A 21,447-nucleotide genomic window follows, 5' to 3' on the forward strand; every position below is an offset into this window, starting at 1 on the left:
TATACACATAATAACACATAAATATATATGTATATACACATAGTAACTGTTACGGTTACCCTTAGTCTCGCTGAGAGATGGACCGCTTAGTAGCCTGGATCCCTATTGCTAAAGAGGGGAGAAGCTGCTTTCCATAGTATTCTATATGAGTCTCGCAAATATAGAATAATCTCCCTTAGCTGCAGTACCGCTAGGATACCCTTCTGCCCACAAAAACGAGTCAACGCTGCGATTGAGGGTCAAACAAGAACTCAGGACTGGGATGCCCAGCCTGCTTTTTATTAAGGTTACATGCACACAGGGCACTCCCAGGGGGAGAGGGGGGGAAGCACAAAATCCCCCATCACACATTTAGATAGAGAGCACTGTCCTTTGACAGGCCACAATAGGATTACAGTACTTAAGATAACAAGTTTACAAGTTCATCTTATCAATTAGCAGTCTGGCTCCAGAGGTGATTAGACAATAGTTTCTAAAAGCTGAAAAAAAAGAGTTAACTCTTTATGAAATGATACTTGTTACGGTTTTCTTGGAGCCCTTCTTAGGCGCTGGCTTGCTGGTTCAGGCATTGCTGCTGGGAAATAAGCTCTTCACAACAAAATAACTAATGCTTCTGTAACAGTGCTCCCTTTCTGTGGAACACTCTGGCAGACACGGTCTGACCCCTTTTCGGGGCAGACTAAGGCTGTCCAGACCGCTGATTATGCGGGGCTGAGGTCGGTTTGTCTGGACAACCCGTCGGCGTTGCCATTCTGTTTCCCAGGTCTGTAAGTAATGGTGAAATTGAAGGGTTGCAACGATAAGCTCCAATGTAATAGCCTGCCGTTATCTCCAGAGACCCGGTTCAGCCACACCAACGGGTTATGGTCGGTGACCAGAGTGAACTCCTGACCATATAAATAGGGAGTCAATTTCTTTAATGCCCACACCAAAGCCAAACACTCCTTTTCGACCGCTGCATAGCTGACTTCGCGGGGCAGGAGCTTCCGGCTGATGTAGGCAACTGGATGCTCCCCTCCATCTTCGCCTACTTGGCTGAGGACGGCTCCCAGCCCGAACATGGAAGCATCTGTATGGACGATAAAACGTTTGTTAAGGGCTGGGGCCGCCAAGACAGGAGCGTTAATTAGAGCATTTTTGAGAGCCTGGAAAGCCGTTTCACAGTGGGGAGACCACAGGACCTGTCGAGGTAAGTTCTTCTTGGTCAAGTCAGTCAGGGGTTTGGCAAGTGTGCTGTAGTCTGGTACGAACCGTCTATAGTACCCTGCCGTGCCCAGGAAGGCTAGGACCTGAGTCTTAGTGATGGGGGTGGGCCAATTGGCGACAGCTTCTATTTTGGCCGGCTCTGGTCGCTGCTTTCCACACCCCACCCGGTGACCCAGGTACTGTACCTCGGCCATCCCAAAGTGGCATTTTTCTGGCTTCAGAGTCAGGCCAGCAGCCCGGATCTGATCCAGAACCATTCCCACATGAGCTAAGTGGTCCTCCCAGGACTCACTGTGGATCGCTATGTCGTCCAGGTAGGCGCAAGCAAAACTCTGGAAGCCATCCAGGAGCCTATCCACCAAGCGCTGGAATGTAGCTGGGGCATTCTTCATCCCAAACGGCATTACCCTAAACTGATATAAGCCGAATGGGGTGACGAATGCCGACTTGGGGATAGCCTCCGGGGCCAGGGGAATCTGCCAGTAACCTTTGCAGAGGTCAATAGTGGTCAGGTAATTTCCCCTGGCTATACGATCGAGTAGCTCGTCTACCCTGGGCATAGGGTAAGCGTCCGTCACGGTATTTTCATTGAGCCTCCGATAGTCTACGCAGAACCGGGTGGTCCCATCTTTCTTGGGCACCAAGACAACTGGGGAGGCCCAGGGACTATCGGAGGGCTCAATTACCCTGAGCTGGAGCATCTCATCGATCTCCTTCTTCATTCCTGTCCTAACTGCTTCGGGGATTCGGTACGGAGCCTGGCGCAAGGGAGCTTGTCCCGGAGTATCTACCTGGTGGGTGGTTAAAGTAGTGTACCCTGGCTTCGGGGAGAAGGTGAGGTGTTTAGACTGGAGGAGTTGGTTGAGCTGCTCCCTTTCAGTGGGGCTAAGTCGGTCCCCTATCTGAACCTGCGCCACTATACCTGTGGGGATGCTCTTTTCTAATAGGTCTGGAATGGGTAAACTGTCGGGGTCTTCCTGAGGGGAACAACATACGGCCGTCACGTTCTCTGGCCGCTCAAAATATTCCTTGAGCATGTTTACATGGAATGTCTTTCTAAGATTGTTGTCGTGGCAGCTAGCTATCACATAAGTGGTGTCTCCCCTTTTCTCTACGATCTGGTAGGGACCCTGCCAGGACGCCTGCAATTTGTCTGTCTTCACCGGCTTAAGTACTAACACCTTTTGTCCTATGGTGAAGATTCTCTTTCGGGCCCCCCGATCGTACCATACTTTCTGTCTTCTCTGGGCCAACTGGAGATTAGCCCGCACGGATTTGGCTAATTGCTCCATTCGGTCCCTGAGTTCCAGCACGTATGGCACAATGGGGACACCGTCAGCCTCCATCTCTCCCTCCCAGTGCTCCCGGATCAGGTTTAGGGGTCCCCGTACCTTTCTTCCATAGAGCAACTCGAAGGGAGAGAACCCTGTCGTTTCCTGGGGCACCTCCCGATAAGCAAATAGGAGGTGCGGCAGGAAGCGTTCCCAGTCTCGGTATTCCTGAGTGAACGTCTTGAGCATTTGCTTGAGGGTCCCATTGAACCTCTCACACAGCCCGTTCGTCTGGGGGTGGTATGGGGAGCTCAGGAGGGACTTAATTTTGCAAACCTGCCAGAGTTGTTGGGTCAATTCAGCCGTAAATTGGGTGCCTCGGTCGGATAGGATTTCTTTTGGAAATCCTACCCGGGAGAACACCTGTACTAGTGCATTCGCTACCGTATCCGCTTGTATGTTGGATAGGGCGACAGCCTCTGGGTACCTGGTAGCGTAGTCCACTACGGTAAGAATGTATCGCTTACCGGAGGGACTAGGGGTAGCCAGTGGTCCCACTAGGTCAATAGCAACCCGGCTGAAGGGTTCCTCTACAATGGGCATATTTACTAGCTGGGCTTTAGGGTGATCGCCTCGCCTTCCTACTCGTTGACACACATCGCTGGTGTTACAGTAAGTTCTAACGTCAGCGTGCACCCCTGGCCAAAAGAACGTGTGAGTAATGCGGTGTAGGGTACGGGTAACGGCTAGGTGGCCTGCTAAGGGGATGTCGTGGCCTATTTTGAGGATTTCTTGACGGTATTTGTGGGGCACTACCAGCTGTCGCCTACGCTGTCCCCTTTTCTCTGTCCAGCGGTATAGTTTCCCTTTTTCCCATAAGAATGTTTCGTTATCTGCCCCGCCCCCTCCGGTCTCTGCTCGTTCCCGGTACTTTTGTAAGGTCGGGTCAGTCTTAGACTCTGCCTCGAAAGCATCTGGGGTGTCCCAGGGTATGGGGCCTAACCTGTCAGGCAAGGTCGGGGTAGGTCTTACCTGTGTCTCCCGCACTGGTGAGAGCTCTCGCTCCGTCCGGGCTTGGGCCCGTGTAGTCACTGGGTCCGCCTCGTTGTTGCATACTGGAGCATAGGCAGAAGTCATGGGGCCCAAATCGTTGCCCAGTAGTACTTCGGCAGGTAAATTATCCATTAGGCCCACGTTCACAGCCCCCTTTCCCGCTCCCCAATCAAGATGCACTTTAGCTGTTGGAATTTTGTACACATCCCCCCCCGCCACTCTAACGGCCACAGTCTGTCCGGATCGCTTGTGCTCTGGCACCAAATGACTCTGTACCAGCGTGATAGTAGCCCCTGTGTCTCGCAATCCCTCGGTAGATCGCCCCTCGAGCCATACCCTCTGCCGATGGTGCTGGCGGTTATCTGAGGCAGCATATACAGGGTCTGCCTCGTGAAGCGGCCCCACATATCCCTCCATAGGGGCCTCTTGGTTAACACAGAGGGCCCGGGCCGGACGATAGGACCCAGAGGGGTAATTGTAATTCCTGGGTGTCTGGTGCGTATTAAGGGGGCAGCTAGCCATGAAATGCCCTGGTTGCTTGCATCGGTGGCAAGTCGGTCTGGGACGCTCAGAGCTGTTATTGGGTGGTCCTGAGTGTCGGACGGGCCTTGTGGGCACCGGGGCTCGGAATTCAGTACGAGGGGGTGCACGGTAAACCTCTCTGGGTTCGACCCGTGCTGGAGCTCGGTAGTTCATGGGTTCGTGAAGACGGGAGTCATAATGTTCATCGGCCAATTTGGCTGCTTCTTCTAAGGTAGAAGGCCGCCTGTCTCGCAGCCATTCCTTCCCTTGCTGTTCCATGCCATTATAAAAATGTTCTAAGAGAAACAATTGTAAAATTTCCTCCCCAGTCACCGCTTTACTTCCGCTCAGCCAGTGATTTGCCGCTCTCCGCATTCGGTGCGCCCATTCCATATGGGTATCGTTAGGCTTCTTTTCCGTGCCCCGAAACTGTCGGCGATACGTGTCCGGAGTTACAGCGTACCGTCGCAACAGTGTCTCCTTAACTAGCTCATACTGTGTCACTTCCTCAGCACCCAGAGTACGAAAGGCTTCCAGGGCTCGCCCGGATAGTTTCCCAGACAATATCGTGGGCCACTCTCTGTTGGGAATCTGGTGCAGGGCACATTGCCTTTCGAAGTCCGCCAAATATTCATCAATCCCTGTCTCGCTCTCTAGGAAGGGTCGAAATGCCGCATAGGGTATCTTGGGCCCCCCAGCATTTTCGACAGGGATGATTACCTGCGGGGCTTCAGCATTGCGGTGTGCATTCGCTAGGTTGAGTTTGTGGGCTCGAGTCTCTCGTATATCCTCGTCCGCCTCTGCCATCAACTGCTGTACCAATTCCATGGAGGGGTTCGGCCCGTATAATGAGAGCCTTTCCCGAACAATCCTGGTTTTTTCGTCACTAATCGTGGTCGGTGTTTCCGCCATTGTGAAGCTCTGATCCAGTTCGGTCAATTCTGCGATCAGCTCTCTCCTCGGCCGGTTGCTGGCGTACCCCCCTCTGCTTTCAAGTAAATCCTTTTGGGTTGTACGCTTCAATTTTTCGTAAGCGCTCTCCATCCGTTCTGTACCTCTCCTAGGAAATCCAGGAAAATCCCGCCGCTGCCGCCAAATGTTACGGTTACCCTTAGTCTCGCTGAGAGATGGACCGCTTAGTAGCCTGGATCCCTATTGCTAAAGAGGGGAGAATCTGCTTTCCATAGTATTCTATATGAGTCTCGCAAATATAGAATAATCTCCCTTAGCTGCAGTACCGCTAGGATACCCTTCTGCCCACAAAAACGAGTCAACGCTGCGATTGAGGGTCAAACAAGAACTCAGGACTGGGATGCCCAGCCTGCTTTTTATTAAGGTTACATGCACACAGGGCACTCCCAGGGGGAGAGGGGGGGAAGCACAAAATCCCCCATCACACATTTAGATAGAGAGCACTGTCCTTTGACAGGCCACAATAGGATTACAGTACTTAAGATAACAAGTTTACAAGTTCATCTTATCAATTAGCAGTCTGGCTCCAGAGGTGATTAGACAATAGTTTCTAAAAGCTGAAAAAAAAGAGTTAACTCTTTATGAAATGATACTTGTTACGGTTTTCTTGGAGCCCTTCTTAGGCGCTGGCTTGCTGGTTCAGGCATTGCTGCTGGGAAATAAGCTCTTCACAACAAAATAACTAATGCTTCTGTAACAGTAACACATAAATATATATGTATATACACATACTAACACATAAATATATATGTATATACACATACTAACACATAAATATATATGTATATGCATATAGTAACATAAATATATCTGTATATACACATAGTAGCACATAAATATATATGTACATACACATAATAACACATAAATATATATGTATATACACATAATAGTACATAAATATATATGTATATACACATAGTAACACATAAATATATATTTATGTACACATAATAACACATAAATATATATGTATATACACATAGTAGCACATAAATATATATGTATATACACATAATAACACATAAATATATATGTATTTACACATAGTAACACATAAATATATATGTATATACACATAATAACACATAAATATATATGTATATACACATAGTAACACATAAATATATATGTATATACTCATAGTAACACATAAATATATATGTATATACACATAGTAACACATAAATATATCTGTATATACACATAGTAACACATAAATATATATGTATATACACATAATAACACATAAATATATATGTATATACACATAACACATAAATATATATGTATATACACATAATAACACATAAATATATATGTATATACACATAACACATAAATATATATGTATATACACATAACACATAAATATATTTGTATATACACATAACACATAAATATATATGTATATACACATACTAACACATAAATATATATGTATATACACATACTAACACATAAATATATATGTATATACACATAGTAACACATAAATATATATGTATATACACATAATAACAAATAAATATATATGTATATACACATAATAACACATAAATATATATGTATATACACATAATAACACATAAATATATATGTATATACACATAATAACACATAAATATATATGTATATACACATAATAACACATAAATATATATGTATATACACATAGTAACACATAAATATATATGTATATACACATAATAACACATAAATATATATGTATATACACATAGTAACACATAAATATATATGTATATACACATACTAACACATAAATATATATGTATATACACATAATAACACATAAATATATATGTATACACACATAGTAACACATAAATATATATGTATATACACATAATAACACATAAATATATATATATGTATATACACATAGTAACACATAAATATATATGTATATACACATACTAACACATAAATATATATGTATATACACATACTAACACATAAATATATATGTATATACACATAGTAACACATAAATATATATGTATATACACATAATAACACATAAATATATATGTATATACACACAGTAACAAATAAATATATATGTATATACACATAGTAACACATAAATATATATGTATATACACATAGTAACACATCAATATATATGTATATACACATATTAACACATAAATATATATGTATATACACATACTAACACATAAATATATATGTATATACACATAATAACACATAAATATATATGTATATACACATACTAACACATAAATATATATGTATATACACATAATAACACATAAATATATATGTATATACACATAATAACACATAAATATATATGTATATACGCATAGTAACACATAAATATATATGTATATACACATAGTAACACATAAATATATATGTATATACACATACTAACACATAAATATATATGTATATACACATAGTAACACATAAATATATATGTATATACACATACTAACACATAAATATATATGTATATACACATAATAACACATAAATATATATGTATACACATACTAACACATAAATATATATGTATATACACATAATAACACATAAATATATATGTATACACATACTAACACATAAATATATATGTATATACACATACTAACACATAAATATATATGTATATACACATAATAACACATAAATATATATGTATACACATACTAACACATAAATATATATGTATATACACATAATAACACATAAATATATATGTATACACATACTAACACATAAATATATATGTATATACGCATAGTAACACATAAATATATATGTATATACACATAGTAACACATAAATATATATGTATATACACATACTAACACATAAATATATATGTATATACACATAGTAACACATAAATATATATGTATATACACATACTAACACATAAATATATATGTATATACACATAATAACACATAAATATATATGTATATACACATACTAACACATAAATATATATGTATATACACATAATAACACATAAATATATATGTATACACATACTAACACATAAATATATATGTATATACACATAATAACACATAAATATATATGTATATACACATACTAACACATAAATATATATGTATATACACATAATAACACATAAATATATATGTATACACACATAGTAACACATAAATATATATGTATATACACATAGTAACACATAAATATATATGTATACACATACTAACACATAAATATATATGTATATACACATAGTAACACATAAATATATATGTGTATACACATAGTAACACATAAATATATATGTATATACACATAGTAACACATAAATATATATGTATATACACATAATAACACATAAATATATATGTATATACACATAGTAACACATAAATATATATGTATATACACATAGTAACACATAAATATATATGTATATACACATACTAACACATAAATATATATGTATATACACATAGTAACACATAAATATATATGTATATACACATAGTAACACATAAATATATATGTATATACACATACTAACACATAAATATATATGTATATACACATAGTAACACATAAATATATATGTATATACACATAATAACACATAAATATATATGTATATACACACAGTAACAAATAAATATATATGTATATACACATAGTAACACATAAATATATATGTATATACACATAGTAACACATCAATATATATGTATATACACATATTAACACATAAATATATATGTATATACACATACTAACACATAAATATATATGTATATACACATAATAACACATAAATATATATGTATATACACATACTAACACATAAATATATATGTATATACACATAATAACACATAAATATATATGTATACACATACTAACACATAAATATATATGTATATACACATAATAACACATAAATATATATGTATATACACATACTAACACATAAATATATATGTATATACACATAATAACACATAAATATATATGTATACACACATAGTAACACATAAATATATATGTATATACACATAGTAACACATAAATATATATGTATACACATACTAACACATAAATATATATGTATATACACATAGTAACACATAAATATATATGTGTATACACATAGTAACACATAAATATATATGTATATACACATAGTAACATATAAATATATATGTATATACACATAGTAACACATAAATATATATGTATATACACATACTAACACATAAATATATATGTATATACACATTCTAACACATAAATATATATGTATATACACATAGTAACACATAAATATATATGTGTATACACATAGTAACACATAAATTTATATGTATATACACATAGTAACACATAAATATATATGTATATACACATAATAACACATAAATATATATGTATATACACATAGTAACACATAAATATATATGTATATACACATAGTAACACATAAATATATATGTATATACACATACTAACACATAAATATATATGTATATACACATAGTAACACATAAATATATATGTATATACACATAGTAACATATAAATATATATGTATATACACATACTAACACATAAATATATATGTATATACACATAGTAACACATAAATTTATATGTATATACACATAGTAACACATAAATATATATGTATATACACATAATAACACATAAATATATATGTATATACACATAGTAACACATAAATATATATGTATATACACATAGTAACACATAAATATATATGTATATACACATAGTAACACATAAATATATATGTATATACACATACTAACACATAAATATATATGTATATACACTTAGTAACACATAAATATATATGTATATACACATAGTAACATATAAATATATATGTATATACACATAGTAACACATAAATATATATGTATATACACTTAGTAACACATAAATATATATGTATATACACATAGTAACACATAAATATATATGTATATACACATAGTAACATATAAATATATATGTATATACACATAGTAACACATAAATATATATGTATATACACATAATAACACATAAATATATATGTATATACACTTAGTAACACATAAATATATATGTATATACACTTAGTAACACATAAATATATATGTATATACACATAATAACACATAAATATATATGTATATACACATAGTAACACATAAATATATATGTATATACACATAATAACACATAAATATATATGTATATACACATAGTAACACATAAATATATATGTATATACACATACTAACACATAAATATATATGTATATACACATAGTAACACATAAATATATATGTATAACACATAGTAACACATAAATATATATGTATATACACATAGTAACACATAAATATATATGTATATACACATAGTAACACATAAATATATATGTATATACACATAGTAACACATAAATATATAATGTATATACACATACTAACACATAAATATATATGTATATACACATACGTAACACATAAATATATATGTATATACACATAGTAACACATAAATATATATGTATATACACATACTAACACATAAATTATATATGTATATACACATAATAACACATAAATATATATGTATATACACATACTAACACATAAATATATATGTATATACACATAATAACACATAAATATATATGTATATACACATAGTAACACATAAATATATATGTATATACACATACTAACACATAAATATATATGTATATACACATAGTAACACATAAATATATATGTATATACACATAGTAACACATAAATATATATGTATATACACATAGTAACACATAAATATATATGTATATACACATAGTAACACATAAATATATATGTATATACACATACTAACACATAAATATATATGTATATACACATACTAACACATAAATATATATGTATATACACATAGTAACACATAAATATATATGTATATACACATACTAACACATAAATATATATGTATATACACATAGTAACACATAAATATATATGTATATACACATAATAACACATAAATATATATGTATATACACATAGTAACACATAAATATATATGTATATACACATAGTAACACATAAATATATATGTATATACACATAATAACACATAAATATATATGTATATACACATAGTAACACATAAATATATATGTATATACACATAGTAACATATAAATATATATGTATATACACATACTAACACATAAATATATATGTATATACACATAGTAACACATAAATTTATATGTATATACACATAGTAACACATAAATATATATGTATATACACATAATAACACATAAATATATATGTATATACACATAGTAACACATAAATATATATGTATATACACATAGTAACACATAAATATATATGTATATACACATAGTAACACATAAATATATATGTATATACACATACTAACACATAAATATATATGTATATACACTTAGTAACACATAAATATATATGTATATACACATAGTAACATATAAATATATATGTATATACACATAGTAACACATAAATATATATGTATATACACTTAGTAACACATAAATATATATGTATATACACATAGTAACACATAAATATATATGTATATACACATAGTAACATATAAATATATATGTATATACACATAGTAACACATAAATATATATGTATATACACATAATAACACATAAATATATATGTATATACACTTAGTAACACATAAATATATATGTATATACACTTAGTAACACATAAATATATATGTATATACACATAATAACACATAAATATATATGTATATACACATAGTAACACATAAATATATATGTATATACACATAATAACACATAAATATATATGTATATACACATAGTAACACATAAATATATATGTATATACACATACTAACACATAAATATATATGTATATACACATAGTAACACATAAATATATATGTATATACACATAGTAACATATAAATATATATGTATATACACATAGTAACACATAAATATATATGTATATACACATAGTAACACATAAATATATATGTATATACACATAGTAACACATAAATATATATGTATATACACATACTAACACATAAATATATATGTATATACACATAGTAACACATAAATATATATGTATATACACATACTAACACATAAATATATATGCATATACACATAGTAACACATAAATATATATGTATATACACATACTAACACATAAATATATATGTATATACACATAATAACACATACATATATATGTATATACACATACTAACACATAAATATATATGTATATACATACAGTAACACATAAATATATATGTATATACACATAGTAACACATAAATATATATGTATATACACATACTAACACATAAATATATATATGTACATACACATACTAACACATAAATCTATATGTATATACACATAGTAACACATAAATCTATATGTGTATACACATACTAACACATAAATCTATATGTATATACACATAGTAACACATAAATATATATGTATATACACATAATAACACATAAATATATATGTATATACACATACTAGCAAATAAATATATATGTATATACAGATAACACATAAATATATATGTATATACACATAATAACACATAAATATATATATATGTATATACACATAGTAACACATAAATATATATGTATATAAACATAGTAACACATAAATATATATGTATACACATAATAACACATAAATATATATGTATATACACATAGTAACACATAAATATATATGTATATAAACATAGTAACACATAAATATATATGTATATACACATAGTAACACATAAATATATATGTATATACACATAGTAACACATAAATATATATGTATATACACATACTAACACATAAATCTATATGTATATACACATAGTAACTCATAAATCTATATGTATATACACATACTAACACATAAATCTATATGTATATACACATAATAACACATAAATATATATGTATATACACATAGTAACACATAAATATATATGTACAGTATATACACATAGTAACACATAAATATATATGTATATACACATAGTAACACATAAATATATCTGTATATACACATAGTAACACATAAATATATATGTATATACACATAATAACACATAAATATATATGTATATACACATACTAACACATAAATCTATATGTATATACACATAGTAACACATAAATCTATATGTATATACACATAGTAACACATAAATCTATATGTATATACACATAGTAACACATAAATATATATGTATATACACATAGTAATAACACATAAATATATATGTATATACTCATAGTAACACATAAATATATATGTATATACACATAGTAACACATAAATATATATGTATATACACATAGTAACACATAAATATATATGTATATACACATAGTAACACATAAATATATATGTATATACACATACTAACACATAAATATATATGTATATGCACATAGTAACATAAATATATCTGTATATACACATACTAACACATAAATATATATGTATATACACATAGTAACACATAAATATATATGTATATACACATACTAACACATAAATATATATATGTATATGCACATAGTAACATAAATATATCTGTATATACACATACTAACACATAAATATATATGTATATACACATAGTAACACATAAATATATATGTATATACACATACTAACACATAAATATATATGTATATGCACATAGTAACATAAATATATCTGTATATACACATACTAACACATAAATATATATGTATATACACATAATAACACATAATTATATATGTATATACACATACTAACACATAAATATATATGTATATGCACATAGTAACATAAATATATCTGTATATACACATACTAACACAAAAATATATATGTATATACACATAGTAACACATAAATATATATGTATATACACATAGTAACATAAATATATATGTATATACACATAATAACACATAAATATATATGTATATACACATAATAACACATAAATATATATGTATATACACATAGTAACACATAAATATATATGTATATACACATACTAACACATAAATATATATGTATATACACATACTAACACATAAAAATATATGTATATGCATATAGTAACATAAATATATCTGTATATACACATAGTAGCACATAAATATATATGTACATACACATAATAACACATAAATATATATGTATATACACATAATAGTACATAAATATATATGTATATACACATAGTAACACATAAATATATATTTATGTACACATAATAACACATAAATATATATGTATATACACATAGTAGCACATAAATATATATGTATATACACATAATAACACATAAATATATATGTATATACACATACTAACACATAAATATATATGTATATACACATACTAACACATAAATATATATGTATATACACATAGTAACACATAAATATATATGTATATACACATAGTAACACATAAATATATATGTATATACACATAATAACACATAAATATATATGTGTATACACATACTAACACATAAATATATATGTATATACACATAATAACACATAAATATATATGTATATACACATAGTAACACATAAATATATATGTATATACACATAATAACACATAATATATATGTATATACACATAGTAACACATAAATATATATGTATATACACATAATAACACATAAATATATATGTATTTACACATAGTAACACATAAATATATATGTATATACACATAATAACACATAAATATATATGTATATACACATACTAACACATAAATATATATGTATATACACATAATAACACATAATTATATATGTATATACACATACTAACACATAAATATATATGTATATGCACATAGTAACATAAATATATCTGTATATACACATACTAACACAAAAATATATATGTATATGCACATAGTAACACATAAATATATATGTATATACACATAGTAACATAAATATATATGTATATACACATAATAACACATAAATATATATGTATATACACATAATAACACATAAATATATATGTATATACACATAGTAACACATAAATATATATGTATATACACATACTAACACATAAATATATATGTATATGCATATAGTAACATAAATATATCTGTATATACACATAGTAGCACATAAATATATATGTACATACACATAATAACACATAAATATATATGTATATACACATAATAGTACATAAATATATATGTATATACACATAGTAACACATAAATATATATTTATGTACACATAATAACACATAAATATATATGTATATACACATAGTAGCACATAAATATATATGTATATACACATAATAACACATAAATATATATGTATTTACACATAGTAACACATAAATATATATGTATATACACATAATAACACATAAATATATATGTATATACACATAGTAACACATAAATATATATGTATATACTCATAGTAACACATAAATATATATGTATATACACATAGTAACACATAAATATATCTGTATATACACATAGTAACACATAAATATATATGTATATACACATAATAACACATAAATATATATGTATATACACATAACACATAAATATATATGTATATACACATAATAACACATAAATATATATGTATATACACATAACACATAAATATATATGTATATACACATAACACATAAATATATATGTATATACACATAACACATAAATATATATGTATATACACATACTAACACATAAATATATATGTATATACACATACTAACAAATAAATATATATGTATATACACATAGTAACACATAAATATATATGTATATACACATAATAACAAATAAATATATATGTATATACACATAATAACACATAAATATATATGTATATACACATAATAACACATAAATATATATGTATATACACATAGTAACACATAAATATATATGTATATACACATAATAACACATAAATATATATGTATATACACATAATAACACATAAATATATATGTATATACACATAGTAACACATAAATATATATGTATATACACATAATAACACATAAATATATATGTATATACACATAGTAACACATAAATATATATGTATATACACATACTAACACATAAATATATATGTATATACACATAATAACACATAAATATATATGTATACACACATAGTAACACATAAATATATATGTATATACACATAATAACACATAAATATATATATATGTATATACACATAGTAACACATAAATATATATGTATATACACATACTAACACATAAATATATATGTATATACACATACTAACACATAAATATATATGTATATACACATAGTAACACATAAATATATATGTATATACACATAATAACACATAAATATATATGTATATACACACAGTAACAAATAAATATATATGTATATACACATAGTAACACATAAATATATATGTATATACACATAGTAACACATCAATATATATGTATATACACATATTAACACATAAATATATATGTATATACACACAGTAACACATAAATATATATGTATATACACATACTAACACATAAATATATATGTATATACACATAATAACACATAAATATATATGTATACACATACTAACACATAAATATATATGTATATACACATAATAACACATAAATATATATGTATATACACATACTAACACATAAATATATATGTATATACACATAATAACACATAAATATATATGTATACACACATAGTAACACATAAATATATATGTATATACACATAGTAACACATAAATATATATGTATACACATACTAACACATAAATATATATGTATATACACATAGTAACACATAAATATATATGTGTATACACATAGTAACACATAAATATATATGTATATACACATAGTAACATATAAATATATATGTATATACACATAGTAACACATAAATATATATGTATATACACATACTAACACATAAATATATATGTATATACACATACTAACACATAAATATATATGTATATACACATAGTAACACATAAATATATATGTGTATACACATAGTAACACATAAATTTATATGTATATACACATAGTAACACATAAATATATATGTATATACACATAATAACACATAAATATATATGTATATACACATAGTAACACATAAATATATATGTATATACACATAGTAACACATAAATATATATGTATATACACATACTAACACATAAATATATATGTATATACACATAGTAACACATAAATATATATGTATATACACATAGTAACACATAAATATATATGTATATACACATACTAACACATAAATATATATGTATATACACATAGTAACACATAAATATATATGTATATACACATAATAACACATAAATATATATGTATATACACACAGTAACAAATAAATATATATGTATATACACATAGTAACACATAAATATATATGTATATACACATAGTAACACATCAATATATATGTATATACACATATTAACACATAAATATATATGTATATACACATACTAACACATAAATATATATGTATATACACATAATAACACATAAATATATATGTATATACACATACTAACACATAAATATATATGTATATACACATAGTAACACATAAATATGTATGTATATACAGATAGTAACACATAAATATATATGTATATACACATAATAACACATAAATATATATGTATATACACATAGTAACACATAAATATATATGTATATACACATAATAACACATAAATATATATGTATATACACATACTAACACATAAATATATATGTATATACACATAATAACACATAAATATATATGTATACACATACTAACACATAAATATATATGTATATACACATAATAACACATAAATATATATGTATATACACATACTAACACATAAATATATATGTATATACACATAATAACACATAAATATATATGTATACACACATAGTAACACATAAATATATATGTATATACACATAGTAACACATAAATATATATGTATACACATACTAACACATAAATATATATGTATATACACATAGTAACACATAAATATATATGTATATACACATAGTAACACATAAATATATATGTATATACACATACTAACACATAAATATATATGTATATACACATAGTAACACATAAATATATATGTATATACACATACTAACACATAAATATATATGTGTATACACATAGTAACACATAAATATATATGTATATACACATAGTAACATATAAATATATATGTATATACACATAGTAACACATAAATATATATGTATATACACATACTAACACATAAATATATATGTATATACACATACTAACACATAAATATATATGTATATACACATAGTAACACATAAATATATATGTGTATACACATAGTAACACATAAATTTATATGTATATACACATAGTAACACATAAATATATATGTATATACACATAATAACACATAAATATATATGTATATACACATAGTAACACATAAATATATATGTATATACACATAGTAACACATAAATATATATGTATATACACATACTAACACATAAATATATATGTATATACACATAGTAACACATAAATATATATGTATATACACATAGTAACATATAAATATATATGTATATACACATACTAACACATAAATATATATGTATATACACATAGTAACACATAAATTTATATGTATATACACATAGTAACACATAAATATATATGTATATACACATAATAACACATAAATATATATGTATATACACATAGTAACACATAAATATATATGTATATACACATAGTAACACATAAATATATATGTATATACACATAGTAACACATAAATATATATGTATATACACATACTAACACATAAATATATATGTATATACACTTAGTAACACATAAATATATATGTATATACACATAGTAACATATAAATATATATGTATATACACATAGTAACACATAAATATATATATGTATATACACTTAGTAACACATAAATATATATGTATATACACATAGTAACACATAAATATATATGTATATACACATAGTAACATATAAATATATATGTATATACACATAGTAACACATAAATATATATGTATATACACATAATAACACATAAATATATATGTATATACACTTAGTAACACATAAATATATATGTATATACACTTAGTAACACATAAATATATATGTATATACACATAATAACACATAAATATATATGTATATACACATAGTAACACATAAATATATATGTATATACACATAATAACACATAAATATATATGTATATACACATAGTAACACATAAATATATATGTATATACACATACTAACACATAAATATATATGTATATACACATAGTAACACATAAATATATATGTATATACACATAGTAACATATAAATATATATGTATATACACATAGTAACACATAAATATATATGTATATACACATAGTAACACATAAATATATATGTATATACACATAGTAACACATAAATATATATGTATATACACATACTAACACATAAATATATATGTATATACACATAGTAACACATAAATATATATGTATATACACATACTAACACATAAATATATATGCATATACACATAGTAACACATAAATATATATGTATATACACATACTAACACATAAATATATATGTATATACACATAATAACACATACATATATATGTATATACACATACTAACACATAAATATATATGTATATACATACAGTAACACATAAATATATATGTATATACACATAGTAACACATAAATATATATGTATATACACATACTAACACATAAATATATATATGTACATACACATACTAACACATAAATCTATATGTATATACACATAGTAACACATAAATCTATATGTGTATACACATACTAACACATAAATCTATATGTATATACACATAGTAACACATAAATATATATGTATATACACATAATAACACATAAATATATATGTATATACACATACTAGCAAATAAATATATATGTATATACAGATAACACATAAATATATATGTATATACACATAATAACACATAAATATATATATATGGATATACACATAGTAACACATAAATATATATGTATATAAACATAGTAACACATAAATATATATGTATACACATAATAACACATAAATATATATGTATATACACATAGTAACACATAAATATATATGTATATAAACATAGTAACACATAAATATATATGTATATACACATAGTAACACATAAATATATATGTATATACACATAGTAACACATAAATATATATGTATATACACATACTAACACATAAATCTATATGTATATACACATAGTAACTCATAAATCTATATGTATATACACATACTAACACATAAATCTATATGTATATACACATAATAACACATAAATATATATGTATATACACATAGTAACACATAAATATATATGTACAGTATATACACATAGTAACACATAAATATATATGTATATACACATAGTAACACATAAATATATCTGTATATACACATAGTAACACATAAATATATATGTATATACACATAATAACACATAAATATATATGTATATACACATACTAACACATAAATCTATATGTATATACACATAGTAACACATAAATCTATATGTATATACACATAGTAACACATAAATCTATATGTATATACACATAGTAACACATAAATATATATGTATATACACATAGTAATAACACATAAATATATATGTATATACTCATAGTAACACATAAATATATATGTATATACACATAGTAACACATAAATATATATGTATATACACATAGTAACACATAAATATATATGTATATACACATAGTAACACATAAATATATATGTATATACACATACTAACACATAAATATATATGTATATGCACATAGTAACATAAATATATCTGTATATACACATACTAACACATAAATATATATGTATATACACATAGTAACACATAAATATATATGTATATACACATACTAACACATAAATATATATGTATATGCACATAGTAACATAAATATATCTGTATATACACATACTAACACATAAATATATATGTATATACACATAGTAACACATAAATATATATGTATATACACATACTAACACATAAATATATATGT

Source organism: Bombina bombina, chromosome 1 (genome assembly GCF_027579735.1).
Source record: "Bombina bombina isolate aBomBom1 chromosome 1, aBomBom1.pri, whole genome shotgun sequence".
Classification (NCBI taxonomy): Eukaryota; Metazoa; Chordata; class Amphibia; order Anura; family Bombinatoridae; genus Bombina; species Bombina bombina.